Here is a 14,787-nt window from a genome sequence, read left to right on the forward strand (position 1 = left end):
CGCTCACAGACACGCATCCATTTAACTTTCCTTAGATTTTTCTGTTGCAACAGCATTCTTTGCTGATTTCACAAGGTCAAAAGCTGCCACTGACTGGCTTTGTTTGTGATATTAAGTCATGTTCTGGCAGACTTCCGCTACATCTCGAAAACACGCATCAGCTGCTTTCGATTGTCACAAGAGATCTGAAAACCTGCCAGTGCATCTGCTCGCAACTCTTGAAATTTGCTGAGTAAAAAAACCCCAACACGACAATCTGGGCTGAAGCTATCAGCAATTACCTGGAAAGAATAAGAGTTTGTTAAAGCTCTAGGTGCAATTGAGATGGATGTCAGACACTTGTCAAAAGTCACGTGTAGGGGCAAGTTCCTCTGGAAACCTATGGACATGAACCCACAGCATCTCACGCAGCTTGTCAAACAATCTGTTCTGGAGCATGCTCAGTCAGCATCTTGCAGACAGAAAATGGTAAAAACTGGTGCCAGAAATAGGGATCCTTTGACACACAGACGGAAACCCCATCAGGGTGGTTATCAATATATCTAATGGTCAACATTACACCATCAATAGATACTTAAATCTGTGATTGGAGCCGTGCAACACAAAAAGGATAGTTCTACAAATCAGGGGATTGCAGAAAAATCCTTAAAGTAGACGAATGAGGGATTATTTTTAAAAACCCATACAGCAATAAATTTTGTTAGAAACAAGGAGCATGCAAGGAGGAGGAGGGGATAAGAGAGGGAGCAGAAAACACTTTCCTCAGACACTGAGCCACCTCAGTAGGATGCTTCCCCCCCCCCCCCCGCCACCAAGGCATCAAAACTGGTGACAGGCAGGGGAGGAGGAGTGACAGAAAAAGTTGGAAGAAGGGCACAGAGCAGGGGCATATCTGCCAGAGGGACATGTGGTGTCACATGTCCCTGGGCGCCACCCATTTGATCATATGTGGGGCGCAAAATCACTCCCACACACTCGTCTGACAAAGAGGCACCCCCACCTGGCGCTCCCCCTCCACTGCCATAGCGGCCCTGTCCTGGGATCAGGACGGTCACAGCCATGCCCGCCTGAAGCTGCAACCTCCCCTGGCCCCTGATGAACGAGGCAGGGAGGTGGCTGCCAATGGAAGTGGGGCCGGGGGGCGGCAGCAGCCAGTGGGTCATGGCAAGCCATAGGCTGGGCAAGGAGCCTGTCGTGGGCCAGCTGGGTGCCCCTTGGCCCTGCCAGAGGAAGAGGGAAGATGAGTCTTCCCGGAAGAGGCGCCCTTGGGCAAGGAGGGCAAGAAGGGGTGGTGTCCTACAGGCCCCAGCAGGGCTAAGGGGGCTCCCCTCGCCTCTCCGGGTTGCACCTCCTGCCACTATGAACCCTCCACTGGGCAAGCCTGGGCCCTTTGCGGTGCCCTTTTGAGTTGTATGTTGGAAATTCACCTGACATGTAATCTGTCTTTCCAGCACCATATCAAGACCTATTTATTCTACCAGCCTTTTAAGGGAGGACAGCTTAAGTATCTGAGGGGTTTGCCCCTCCCCCTTAATCTGTGGTTTGGTTATTAGTCTTTTGTTTTTAGTTGTACTGCTTAATTGTAACACTTCCAACTTTTTTAATGCTTCCCACTTTTTAACTTTTTCTGTTTTAAGCTTCTTTCTGTGTGGATGCACCGAATTTCATGCTGAATATATTTGACAGTTGAATTTACTGTGTTTGAACAAGACAATCAGATGTCAGCAGATCACCCAATCTAATAAACTGACAGCGAATGACTTGAATCCCTGATAAGCAGGTTTGCATCAGGTTTTTTCCCACAAAAAACTGCTCAGATGCAAAGTGTTGTCCATCCAAGCAAATAAGCTGCCATTAACTGAGGACTACTTAGGCTTATACTGACAAATAGGGTTTAAAATACAGCATTTCTTTATTACTGATTTCTTTATTACTATTTATGCAACCACACAGTGAGTCATGATTTCTGCACCCTTTTTTGGGTCTGCTTTTTGTAATTGCTGTTGCCCTGGTGCCAGGGACGTAGGTATAGATTTTTTATGGGGGGGGTACGGGGGGGCCACACCCCCACCCGCCCCTAGCACATGGCCACACCTCCCAAGCCCCGCCCCTGGCCTAGCGCTTATAAAAGCAGCTCTTTGAGGTCGGGGATAGCAGACTCCCCTGCCCTCCCCTCCCCTGCCCCTCCCCTCTGGACAGAGGCATAGGGGGAAAATGGAGCCTGGGGCAAAATCTGAGTTTTGCCCCCCCCCCCGGGGCAGCTGCTGTGATGCTGGAATCCACCCCCAAACAGCATCACTTTCAATGGCATTTAAACTAGAGAGCCCAAATTCTCCTTTTAAATCCACCTTAAAGGGAGAATCTGGGGTCCCTAGTTAAACAACGTTGAAAGTGATGCTGTTTTGGGGTGGATTATCCCCCACCCTGAAACAGCATCACTTTCAATGTGGTGTAGTGGTTAAGAGCAGGTGCATTCTAACCTGGAGGAACCGGGTTTCCCTGCTCTGCAACTTGAACTGTGAAGACTTATCTGGGGAATTCAGATTAGCCTGTGCACTCCCACACATGCCAGCTGGGTGACCTTGAGCTAGTCACAGCTTTTTGGAGCTCTCTCAGCCCCACCCACCTCACAGGGTGTTTGTTGTGAGGGAGCAAGGGCAAGGAGATTGTAAGCCCCTTTGAGTCTCCTACAGAAGAGAAAGGGGGGATATAAATCCAAACTCTTCTTCTTCTTCTTCTAAACTGAGGACCTCAGATTCTCCCTTTAAATCCATGCTGAAGAGGGTGGATTTAAAATGAGAATCTGGAAAAATTTGGGGGGTGCCTGCTGTCAGGGGTGCAATTGCATTTAAAGCTAGGAAGCAGCACCAGGGGGTATCCTTAGGAGTCTCTCTTAGTGATTACCACCCAGGTTTGGTGAAGTTTGGTTCCAGGGGTCCAAAGTTATGGACCCCACCTCAAAGATGTAGCCCCATCTTCTATTAGCTCCCATTGAAAACAATGGACGATGGGGCACTCCCTTTGGGAGTCCATAGCTTTAGACCCCCCTGTTACCAAACTTCCTAAAACTAATTAGATTATCCAATAGGAGCTCTCCCTGACAATACCTCCCAGGTTTGGTGAGAAGTTGGTTCAGGGGTCCAAAGTTATGTGGACCCTCAAAGGTTCAATAGCTCCCATCTTCTATTAGCTCCCATTGGAAACAATGGAGGATGGGGAGGCACCCCTTGCTGGGAGTCCCATAACTTTAGGCCCCTGAGCTCAAACCTCACCAAACCCGGGTAGCATCATCAGGAGAGTCCCCCAAACAATCTCTGAAAGTTTGGTACTGCTAGCCCAAACAATGCGCCCCCTGTAGGCCAAAAACCGAAAAAAGCACTAAAATGTTTTTAAAACCCACAAACGGGTGGGCGGAGCTTCGGACATGAATGGGGGGGTTCAAACCCAAGAACCCCCCCCCTTACCTACGTGCATGGCTGGTGCCATCTAACCTCCTAGTGATGTATTGCCAGAATCACAGAAGCCTCGGCTTTTATTTTTTTAAGTAAATCTCTACAGCTTTCTGTCCTTGTCCTGCATGGCCCAGGCTGACCCAGTCGCATCAGATCTTGGAAGCTAAGATGGGTTTGTGTATAGGATGGGAGACTACCGAGAAATACCAGGGGTGCTATACTGAGGAAGGCAATAGTAAACTATCTCTGTCAGTTTCTTGCCTTGAAAACTTCATAAGGAGTCACCATGAGTCACTGCAATCTGGCACTTGGGTCCCTTTTTATTTACAATTGATGAGGCTATGCAGAGGTGGGATCCAGCAGGTTCTCACAGGTTCCCAAGAGTAGGTTACTAATTGTTTGTGTGTGCCGAGAGGGGGTTACTAATTGGTGATTTTGCCACATGATTTTTGGCTTAGTTGCGCCCCTCCTCTCAGCTGTAGTGCGCAGAACTTGAAGCAGTCTAGCAGGAGGTGCACCGGTGTGTGTGGCAGCCTGCACCTGCGTGCATTCGTTTCCCGTCCAAGGACTGGCGCAGCAGCTGCATCCTTGCTACAGTGCCGCCCAGGAATGCCCCACCCCCGGAATGCCCGGCCATGCCCCCGGAATGCCCCGCCCAGCCCCATTGGCGCTACGCCACAGTTTGAATCCCACCACCATGGGAACCTGTTACTAAAATTTTTGGATCCAACCACTGAGGCTATGGTATCATGATGGCAAATGGCACTGCAAGTTTCTACCTCTTGCATAGCATCGAAATCTGATGGAAATGGTCAGAATTTTAGTAAACATGCCACCAGAGCTCTAGTCAGACCAGCATATTGTGTTTTGAGCAACTGCGGTCAGGATGTGTGTTTTTGACTTTTTTCATTTTTCAAGTTTTTCTGAAATTACTGGTTCCTATTCTGCACTATGGACAGTGCTTAAGAAGCATCTTGTTGCCTTTCCAATGTCATATGGAACAATTTCCAATGTATTTCCAATGTCACGGGGAACAAGTTTATAGTGCGGTCATCCAACTTCTCTCCAAGCAAAGGAATCGACTCCAGATTGCTAACAGTAGTGATTTAAGACTTAAGTAGTGCAAAGTGACTTTAAATGAGACATTGGCAAACTGAAAAGTGGAGTAGTTACTAAATTAGGTATTTAAGATTCCTGCTAAATGACTGCCAGGTTCTGAAAAGCTGGTTATCACTTAAGTTCATCACTTTGTTGAATAAATTCAACTAAAAAGTTTTAATTGGATTTTGAATAAGTGCGCAAATTGATTGTTTCTGGTTTGAATTATATATTTTTAATCTTCTTTAGTGGATCATAGAAAACACTATTCTGAATAATTCCCTTGTATGCCACCCCTCACTCCCCTTGCCTTGTATGCCACCTCTCCCCCTCCCTTTGCTAGGGTGGGTGGGCCATGTCCAGATGCTGGGGCCCCTCCCCTTCCTTGCATGCCACCCCTCCCTCCCATCCCCTCCCTCCCTCCCCTTCCCTTGCATGGCACCCCTCCCCCTCCCTCCGCTATGGTGCATGGGTTAGGGTTATAGTATAGGGTTAGGGTATAGGGTAGGGTAGGGTAGGGGGCATTGGACATGCGTTTATGGAACTGGGAAAGTGGCCCAAAAAGTTTGGGAACCACTGATCTAGAGCAATGCAGAGACCAAACACAGATTTTAACACTTTAGTTCATTCACTTAAAATGCCTCCCCCAAAAGAGAAGAATCTGGCCACTGTGATGCATGCACTGGAAGCCTTGCCAATTGTACTAATGTAATGTATTTTGTGTGGGAATCACTTGAAGATTGTTAATAAGCTATAATCGGTCCAGAATGCAGCAGTTATATTGATTCCTATAAAGCATAAAACATCAGTCCTGTAAGGAGGATTCTACTACTTACCATTACAGTTCCAGGAGAAATTCAGGGTGCTGTTTTCTTACCTTTCAAGACTTTTATAATCTTGACCAGTGATGGCTTGGGAAGAACCTTCTGCCATATGTACCATTCCACTCTTTAAAATATGCCATCTCTAAATCTTTCAGCAGTCTCATCTGATATTAGGAGGTTGACCGTTCAGAATTGACTCTCAGTAACCTCCCAGTCTATGGAACCACCTTCCTGCTGTGTTTCACTAGAACCTGGATTTTGATTATTTTCAAGAGGCACTGAAGACCTATCTAAGGCTCCTTCCACACATGCAAAATAATGCACTTTCAATCCACTTTCACAATGGTTCGCAAGTGGATTTTGCTCTTCCGCACAGCTGCAAAGTGCATTGGAAGTGGATTGAAAGTGCCTTATTCTGCATGTGCGGAAGGGGCCTTAGTCACCCAGACCTTTGGTAATTGGATATTTGCAGTGGTTTCATTATTTTCTATTTAGTTGGTTCAGTAAATTAATTTTGTTTCATCCCAATGTATTCTCTTTAAGTATATCATTTTAAGCACTTTGTTTCTTGCAAAAATAAAGCAGATATTTTATAAATCAACTCATTTACAGCATTTTGAGATCCAGACTTTGGCCCCTTTGATCATTTTTTTAGTTATTGCTGATAATTGATTTTTTTTTTAAAGCACAGTTTTACGACTGTGTGGTAATTATGTGACTGATTACTTTTAGAAAGGAACTGTGAGTGAAAACCATCTGTCAAGGCAAACAGTTTCCCCTCCTTTGATATAAATTCAAGAAACAATTTATTTTAGCATAAGGAATTGATTTGTGCATTCAGCACTCAAATTATTTAAAGGATCCCTAAATACTTTTTGACAGGTGAGACTATAATAGTTATTGGATCAAAAGCTACCTTTCAGACAAGCATTGCATGTGTGGAAAGCAGAGAACATAAGGTCAAATAATCCTTCCAAAATGTTATTGTTCAAATGGCTTGATTTTCCCCCTATCGTCTTTTTCTTCTCAGCAACCTATACCCCATCCCCAAACTATGCAAAGAAATATTTAGAAATGATCCAAGATTCTCTGGAAATGTATGTTATGAGCCAAAAATAAATTTAAGCGTCAACAAAGTAAAAACAGTGACTTTAGCCCATGAAAGCTTCTGCCACAATAAGTCTCTTTGGCTGTGTTCAAGCATCATAAATAAGCATCATTTTATTGTCGAAGGCTTACAGCCCGGAAACCACACAGCACCCAAAAGCATCATTTTGTTTGTGAGAAATACATGGAAGGGCACCTGTGTGTCGTCCTGACCTGTCCCATCTTTCTTATCCCTTCATGTGCTGCACTAAGATTAAAAACGTGTTGGTTCTGTTCAGTTTTAATTTGTTTAGGCTACCAAATACGGGTGCCTGTTTCTTCCCCACTGATCAGGATGCTAGTAAGACTATCTAATAATAGTACTTACTGGTAATTAATCATGACATAAATCTATTTTGTGGAAAACAAAGTGATAAATTGAGGTGCCAGCATTTTGGACATCCCAATAGAGTTATATTGAAGATTTTTTCAACCTGGAAGTCTTCAACTGTGATAAGGAGTGTAAGGGAAAGATAAAGGGGGAAAAGTCCAAAAATAAACCAGGGTAATTCTTGTAATTGTCAAAGATCAGTTTTTGTGTCATATTTAAATATGACTTACAGCCCAATATAGATGGGGGGGGGCTGAACACTTACAGGGAGGGCAGAGGGCCATGCCAGTGCATTTGCCCCTTCCACCAGTGCAAGGGACAAGCCTGCTAGAGCAGGAGGCAGAGGTGCCTGGCTGCCTCTCAACTCCGTGAAGGCAAAACCCGGAAGTCTGGGCCACCATGGAGCAATACCACCGTCTACTCAAACACCAGCAGAGAAAGAAAGCCAGGATGTTTCTGGAGCTGGAGCCAACTTTAGTCAGCTTCCATCTGAGGTCTAGGGCTGTGAATGCTCAGGGCTCAGAGTTATGCCACCTTCCTGGGTGGCATAGTACCATTAAGTCCTATGGAGGACTTCCAGGTGGTGAGGTTTTTTTGTGTTCTAATTGCCTCTGTGTGCCACCTGGAAGCCTTCTGGGGGTGGGAGGGGTGGCACGACAGCAGCACTGTCCCTGGCTACCCAGGGGAACTGGTTTTGGCTGTCAATACAGCCATGCTCCTGAACAGCTTTCTTGGCTAAACTAAAATTGTAAGAACACTGAAAATGAGGTAGAAGGTACCTGAAGCTGTCTTATAAGCCACAGAATTATGAAAATATTGGCAATTCTTAAGTGGCAGATTAGCATATGAGAGGCCCTGGTTGGAGTCCCCCCTCTGCCAAGAAAGCTTGCTGGGTGACCTTGGGGGAGCTATACACTCTCACCCTAAGCTACCTCATAGCACCAATGGTATAAGGATAAAATGGAGGAGAGAATGATATTGTAAGCTTCTTTGGATTCCTCATTCTGGATAAAACAGGGTATAAAAATGAAAATAAATAAACTCAACAGGCATTTCTTTTATGTGGATTTCATTTGAGTCAATGCACTGTAACTGTGGGAATGGCTGAAGGGCACATTTCCATCAAAAGGCAAATAAAAGCAACCTGAAGGTTTTCACCAAGTCAAATAGTATATAGTCATCATTTTAAACAAGGTCTGAAATCCTGGCCTCCTTAAAAGTAGCAGTTGCTGTTTGAAGCCATTGTCGCTTCCAATTAGCTGAGCCAGCTAAGAAAATCATCATATATTCTAAATGATGAAAGCCCAACCAAGGAGGTCTGCTAATGGATGACAGGCCTGAGACTCCAAAGCAACTGAAGATTGCAAAATTAACCTGAGACATCTCAGTGTATTATAATTCAGGTTTAGCTGTCCCCAAATCGCAAACTGCCAGGAGATGGGATTTTAGGAGATCCTTAGCACAAGGCTTTTGGAAATTCAGAGTTCTGCCCACAAAGGCCACCAAGTGCACGGCTGCAGAGAAAATAAAAGGCTAAGTTATGATCTACAAGGAGTGCTCAGACACACAAATGGGAAAATTAAAATGCCTTATAATTAGGCTTGGTCAATACTCTAGAAATTCAGTAAAATTCGGATTCAGATCTGTATGCCCGAATAAGACAAATAACATATTCAGATATACCCGAATACTCGTGTTCTTCTGATTTTTTTTGTATTTTTGGTGGGTTTCGTGATCCGGCCTGCAGGGGGCTCATTTTTAAAGATAGAAGCACTGATATTTTAGTGTATCATCCAGAAACTGGCCTGATGATACCACCCAAGTTTGGTGGAGTTTAGTGAAGTTTGGTTTGTTTTCAATGGGAGCTAATAAGAGATGGGGCTACCTTTTAAGGGTCCATAACTTTGGCCCCCCTGAACCAAACTTCACCAAACTTGGGTGGTATCATCATCTCTTGATGATACACTGAAATTTTGGTGTTGCTAGCTTTAAAAATGCACCACTGACAGGCACCCCAAGAAATTGCCCAACATTCTCTGCTCTGCAGTGCCTTGACTCCATTGTAGCCAATGGGGAATTTCTGAGTGTGTAACAAGGCTGCACATTTTTAAGATAGAGGCACCAAACTTTCAAAGTTGCTCCAGGAGACCCTCCTGGTAATAGCATCCAGGCTTGGTGAGCTTTGCTTTTGGGGGTTCCATTTTATGGGCCCCAAAAAGATTTATTTTGTTTCCCGGGGGTCTGGGGGTCTGAGCCTTATGGGGCTTATGAGATCATTGAAATTGTGTTTTTCTATATTTTAATGAGCCCCTGGGCCACCCAAAAGCTCCAAAATAGCCAGAAGCCAGAAGCTTGGGCTGGCCAGCCCCTAGACTGGGGCTCTGTGTTTATTTAGGAAGGTCTATTTTCTCCTGTTACCTGTGCTTGGTTGTTTCTTACTGCTGGATCCTCTTGAATTTCCAATGTATGCATTGCTTTCAGATTTTTCCCAAAGCAGTAGAAGCCGATCAGTAATTATCATTTGCACAGAGACATCATATCCTCAACATGCAGGCAGTTCTATCCCACAAGGCTTCTAAGGAGACTGTCCTAAATCACTGCAATGACAACCATTTTATCATCTTTGAATTAATACAGTACTCAATCTAACTCATTTCTAAAAGTTAAACACCAGACTTGTCAGGAAATTACGCACTCTAGTCTGAAAACAGGGACAGCTGCTCAAGGGAGACAAAGGAGAAATTCAAGAGTTTAACATAGCTATGAACTGGCAGCAGCAAGCCATCCACACACATGCACATAAACCCATAGCAGAAGTGCATGCTTTTTCAAACTCCAACCTTCTGTGGGAAAGGTGTGAAATTTGGAAGCTTTTAATATGTTGAAGCCACAGTTATGATCACCCTATTGTATGGGCTGAGGCAGACCACCCTGGTTATTCCCATATTGGTTGTGGGGGGAAGGGCCATAAACATCCTGTATGATAATCTCCATTTGCCAGGTGGGGCTGAGATGGAATTCTTCAAGACTTTATCAAACAGTGACTGTCATCTAGTTAATCTTTATTGGCAAAAATAGTGTCATAGAACCATATATTTACTAGAATGTCACTCTGGTAGTGAGTACACTACATTGTTACCTTGATGAACTACCTGCTTCCATAATATCTACATCAGTGCATGGGATCACCAGGAAAAACTAACTTTATTAATGTATTTTATACATTGAAAGAATGTGCAGATGAGCTGCGAGTACAAGAAACTCTGTGGAAACATTCTGCAAATGACAGCAGCACAGAGCCTCCGAAAGAGGGAAGAAAATGGTGGGAGCGATCTGCAGAGAAACTGAAAGTGAGACCTGTTTAAACACAGGTGGAAAAAAATAAAATGCTTCTTGTTCTGCACAGCCTAGAAAAAATGTCTTGACACCATCTTGGGGGGGGGGAGGAGGAAGAATCACTAATTTAGCATTTTCTGAAAAACCTGAGTTGAGCACAAATAAAACTTCCTGAGGTTGTGTTGGGGGAAAAGCTGTGCAGAGTTCTTCCCCAAAACATCTTGAAAACAGGTGACAGAGACACCCTTGGTGTGTCATTTGCTTTTCCATTTATGTACTCCAATTCCCCCCACCAAAAAATCCACTAGTACTAACCACTCAGTATGTTCTTGATTTTCACAAAGCTGTGCCACAGATTTTCATAAAGATTTCATTTTACTTAATCTAAGAATCTTTGTGAAATAAAATAATATTGTGAAAATGCAAGAAGCTCTTCAAAAGTTAAGAGGCGAGAGTGATGAGGCCTGTATTCCCAGCAGCAAGCTTGGTTGCAACAGGATCTGTTTTTCATGATTATTTCATTGAAAATTGTTGCAGCAGCAGAGATAACAACCTTGTCACACTTTCAAAAAGCTCCTTTTTGAAAAAGAGAATCCAAAATGTATTGGACATACAGACCTGACCTGATTTAGATGGTTTTAAAATGACTTTTTCTGCTCTGTGTTTTACAAAGAACCCTGGTGTTTCGTTTAACTCTAGGAAAAATCTGAATAACTGCTGGCTTTTGTATTCTTAAAAGGCAATGCAGATACTTATGTCATTTTTTAAAAAATCTCCATAATCTCTGGGGTATCATAAAACCTTTGAGGCAATATCAGCAAAACTAATTGTCAACAAAACTGCATCCCATTTACAGTGCAGGCAAGGGGTATGATGAGAGGGAGGGTCATTGATGCCCTTAAGCCTTCCCACTGACATGTGCCTTGAGATTTTTCCCTCCAAAATTCTAACAGTCAATGATGCTTTCACTGAGCTGCCCTTTTGTTTGTCAATATTCAATGCAGTAGCATGAATGGGGTAATTTAGACTGTGTATACACTTTGTGTTTTCCCACTTTTATAAATTAAATTAAACAGCTGGACCACTTCACAGAAAAGAAGACAAGCAGCTCTGTAGGGACACCAAAATAATATTTTCCTTTCGATCAGAAAAAAATAATAAACTGGCACTCGAGGCTTGTAAAGTTTAAACAAAGAATCAACCGTTTTTTTACAACAAATAAATCAGGAAGTTTTTCTGGCAAAGGATAAAATTGAAATTATATATAAGAAGCTGGTTTCTGAGAGGCTACTATTTTACAAGTTGTTTCAGTATCTTTTTACAGTTGATACAAGATTCACATATGTGCTTTCAAGTTGTTAAAGTCACTTAGGCTGTTTCCACACAGGCAGAAGAAGCGGCTGGTCACCGGCATAATTTATGCTGGAAGAAGCGGCTGGTCACTGGCATAATTTATGCCAGCATATAATTTATGCCAGTGGAACCTCAGGACTTCTTGCATGGTCTCCAGACTACAGAGATCAGTTCCACTGGAGAAAAACATGCTTTGGAGGATGGACTCTGTGTAATTATATTCCACTGAGATCCCTGTTTTCTTCAGGCTCCCCCATAAATCTCCAGGAGTTTCCCAATCTGGATCTGGCAACCCTCATTGGCATGTACCATCCTTCAATGTTAGGAGAAGCCTCCCCACAACTCTTAATCACTACTCAGCAGCAGTAGCCAATTTGATACCCTCCCTTGGGCAGGTATCACCATTATGTGGAAGTGGTTGCTGAAAGTGTCAAGCGAGTCACTCCACATACATTTCATTACTCATATGAGCAGTACCTTTGGCTCTCCCACATTTCAGGGACTGGCACAAAGGCTCACACTAATGACTCAACAGACATTCAAACTATAAATCAGGATCTAATCATATGCCATGATTAGCACTTGTTTCTCTGCAAAGGCATAATTGCCCTTTGCCAGTGAAATGAAGAAGCTGTGGAAAACCAGGTGCCCCTTGTCTCCTGCTGCTTCTACAAGTGAAATGGCTTTATGACTCAAGAGTTGCTCTAGTCTAGCCATTCCCCAGAGCTCACTAGCCTTTGCAAGCCACTGAATGGTTTTTGCTTGTTTTTCTATTAGTTTACCCCATGCAGAGAAAACTGGCCATTATCACCTTGAAGGAATCTGGTAGGCCGGTGTTAAATTCCCTATGACCTCCAACATAGGTCACAGGAAGTGATTTTGTAGCTGAAGTCCTCAGGATGTAGACTATTGCCTTGCCGTCTGTACAGTTCACTCAAGATCTTAACAAAGTGGTCCTGTCTTCAGGCCCAAATATGGATGAGAATTGGCTGATTTCCTTCCTCTTTTCCTTCGGTTGCTCCTTCTGATTTTATAATTCACTTATCTGGATTTCTATATCAAGGACTGAACTTGTCACAGATGGAGCTAAAAGTCAGCATAATTTGATAGGCTGCTTCCATTTTCTCTTTAGGATTGTGAGCCTCACATTTTCAGCTTTAGATGTCAAACTGAAATATGAATAAGGTCACAGACTAAGGTCTTTGGGAGGAAAGTTATTTAAAGAGATCTGCTAGGGCTGACACTGAATCTGTTACAGAAACCTTATTAAAACACAAGAGTTTTAGTTGATCTGTCAGTTAATCATTACATTTGCATGGTTTTACGCTGGAATAATACTACTCTGAAGAACAAAACATTATGACAGCAGAGGCATATTACAGAAAATGGAATCTAGGACAAGCACTGAAATTGCACCTCTGTACAAAAATCTGATTCCCATCTTTTGGATAGCTTTATAAGCCTTCCCTTTCAGCCGTGGGCTCAACCCTCCCACCACCACCACTGAACATGGCTGGATGGGCACATAGTCCAGTAGCCCCAACTAATTGAGCAGCATAACAGCCATCCAGCTCGTCTTTAGAGAAACTACTGGACACCAGCTCCATATACCCCTACCATTTCAGGTAAAGGGATATATTTTGGAATGCTCCCCAATGTTAACCATTACTAGTAAACAGAAAACCAGGGCAGCAACTGACAGGAGGGTCGAGTGAGATCCTTCTACTAGCTGAGAGTGCCTACTTCTTCTATTGAGTATTTTTTAAAAAATAAAGCAAAGCCCTGGAGTCAAGGTAAGTGGGGAGGATGGGAAGGGGAAAATGTGGGGTGGTAATGTTTGGATTCAAATCTAATAGACTTTTTGGGAAGGGGAATCTGGATATCCCCAGTATGGGTGTTTGGGAATATCCAGATTTACTGAAACATTTTGGGTCCATTAAACCTGAATCCAATTTTCCAAAATAAATGTGCACACCTAGTTTATTTTAAGTGCTATTAAAGAGAAGGGGATCCCTTTATAAATCACCAAACATTTTTAATCAAATAATCTGTTCGACCAACCACCTATGGGCTTAAAAGAAGGTTATTCTGTTTAGGTCAGGATATCAGTCCTGAAACAGAGGAGCTTCAAGGGGAAATTACAGCCTCAGATTGCTGAACGTGAATTCCTTCACTAATTTAGAACAATGGATCCCCCAAGGCTGAATAGGGGGACAGGATCCTTATTTTTTTTTACAGAAGCTACTTTTCTGCCCCTAAGCATTTCTCCCCCAGTGATTACATTTTGCACTGTACCTTGGCATCCTGACTCCCTTCTTTGCATCACCCTTCCTAACTTCTAACTTGGATTATAATGGCTCAGGGATCGCCACTCCAACTTGCATCTGAAGAAGGGAGCTTTGATCTGCAAAAGCTTATACCCAGAAAACCTCTGACCTGTTACTGGATTCAAATGTTGCATCCCTTCAGTATCTCAACTGATGACGGTGCCATTGATCGGGGCAAACAAATGGAAGGAAGCTAAATGGGAAAGCAGTTCAGAGGAATGAGCAAGGGTTCCCCCATGGGACAGTTGACACCTGAAAGAGAAGAAGGGAGAAGGCAAGGACTTTTTTCTCATTTTACTGCAAGGCTTTCTGCTTTTATCTCCAAAAACTGTTTTTAATATTTGCCTTGTTTGGTTTGTAACTCGACCTCAGTCAGAGCATGTTCAGGGCATGTAAAGGCTTTTATGCCAGATGACTCTCCTCTTCATCACTCGGAAATGTCAGGAGGGAGAACATTTTGAAAAGAAGCTGCAGTTTTCCTCAAGCTGAGCACTGACCAGGAACATCTTAAACCATTTGGCGCTGGGGCAAGAGAAAAACTCCACAAGGAAATGCCATTGTTTGGCTTTTTCTAACCAGCTGAAGGTGAGCGACAGCAGTCTGTTTTCTTTTCCGTCATATGGAATTGGTAAAAAAGTCATTAAGAATGAAGACGGAGAGCCGGATCAGAGCAAATATCCATTATGCAAAAGTTCACCCTTGGTGTTGAAAAAGCATTTAAAGTGGCCAGTCCTTGAAAACCATTTAAGAAAGTGCTGGGAGGAAATAAAGTTCTTTGCCATGTGGCCATCTCATGTGGAATGAAAAAGACAGAGGTTCTTGTGTCTAAATATCTGCTTAAAACTTGAATCCACCACAAGGGATTACCCAGAAACCATCCCCTCTACAGGAAAAGAAAGGAAAAGGTGGGGGGAGGTGAA

This window comes from Sphaerodactylus townsendi, linkage group LG13 (assembly GCF_021028975.2).
Source record: "Sphaerodactylus townsendi isolate TG3544 linkage group LG13, MPM_Stown_v2.3, whole genome shotgun sequence".
Taxonomy (NCBI): domain Eukaryota; kingdom Metazoa; phylum Chordata; class Lepidosauria; order Squamata; family Sphaerodactylidae; genus Sphaerodactylus; species Sphaerodactylus townsendi.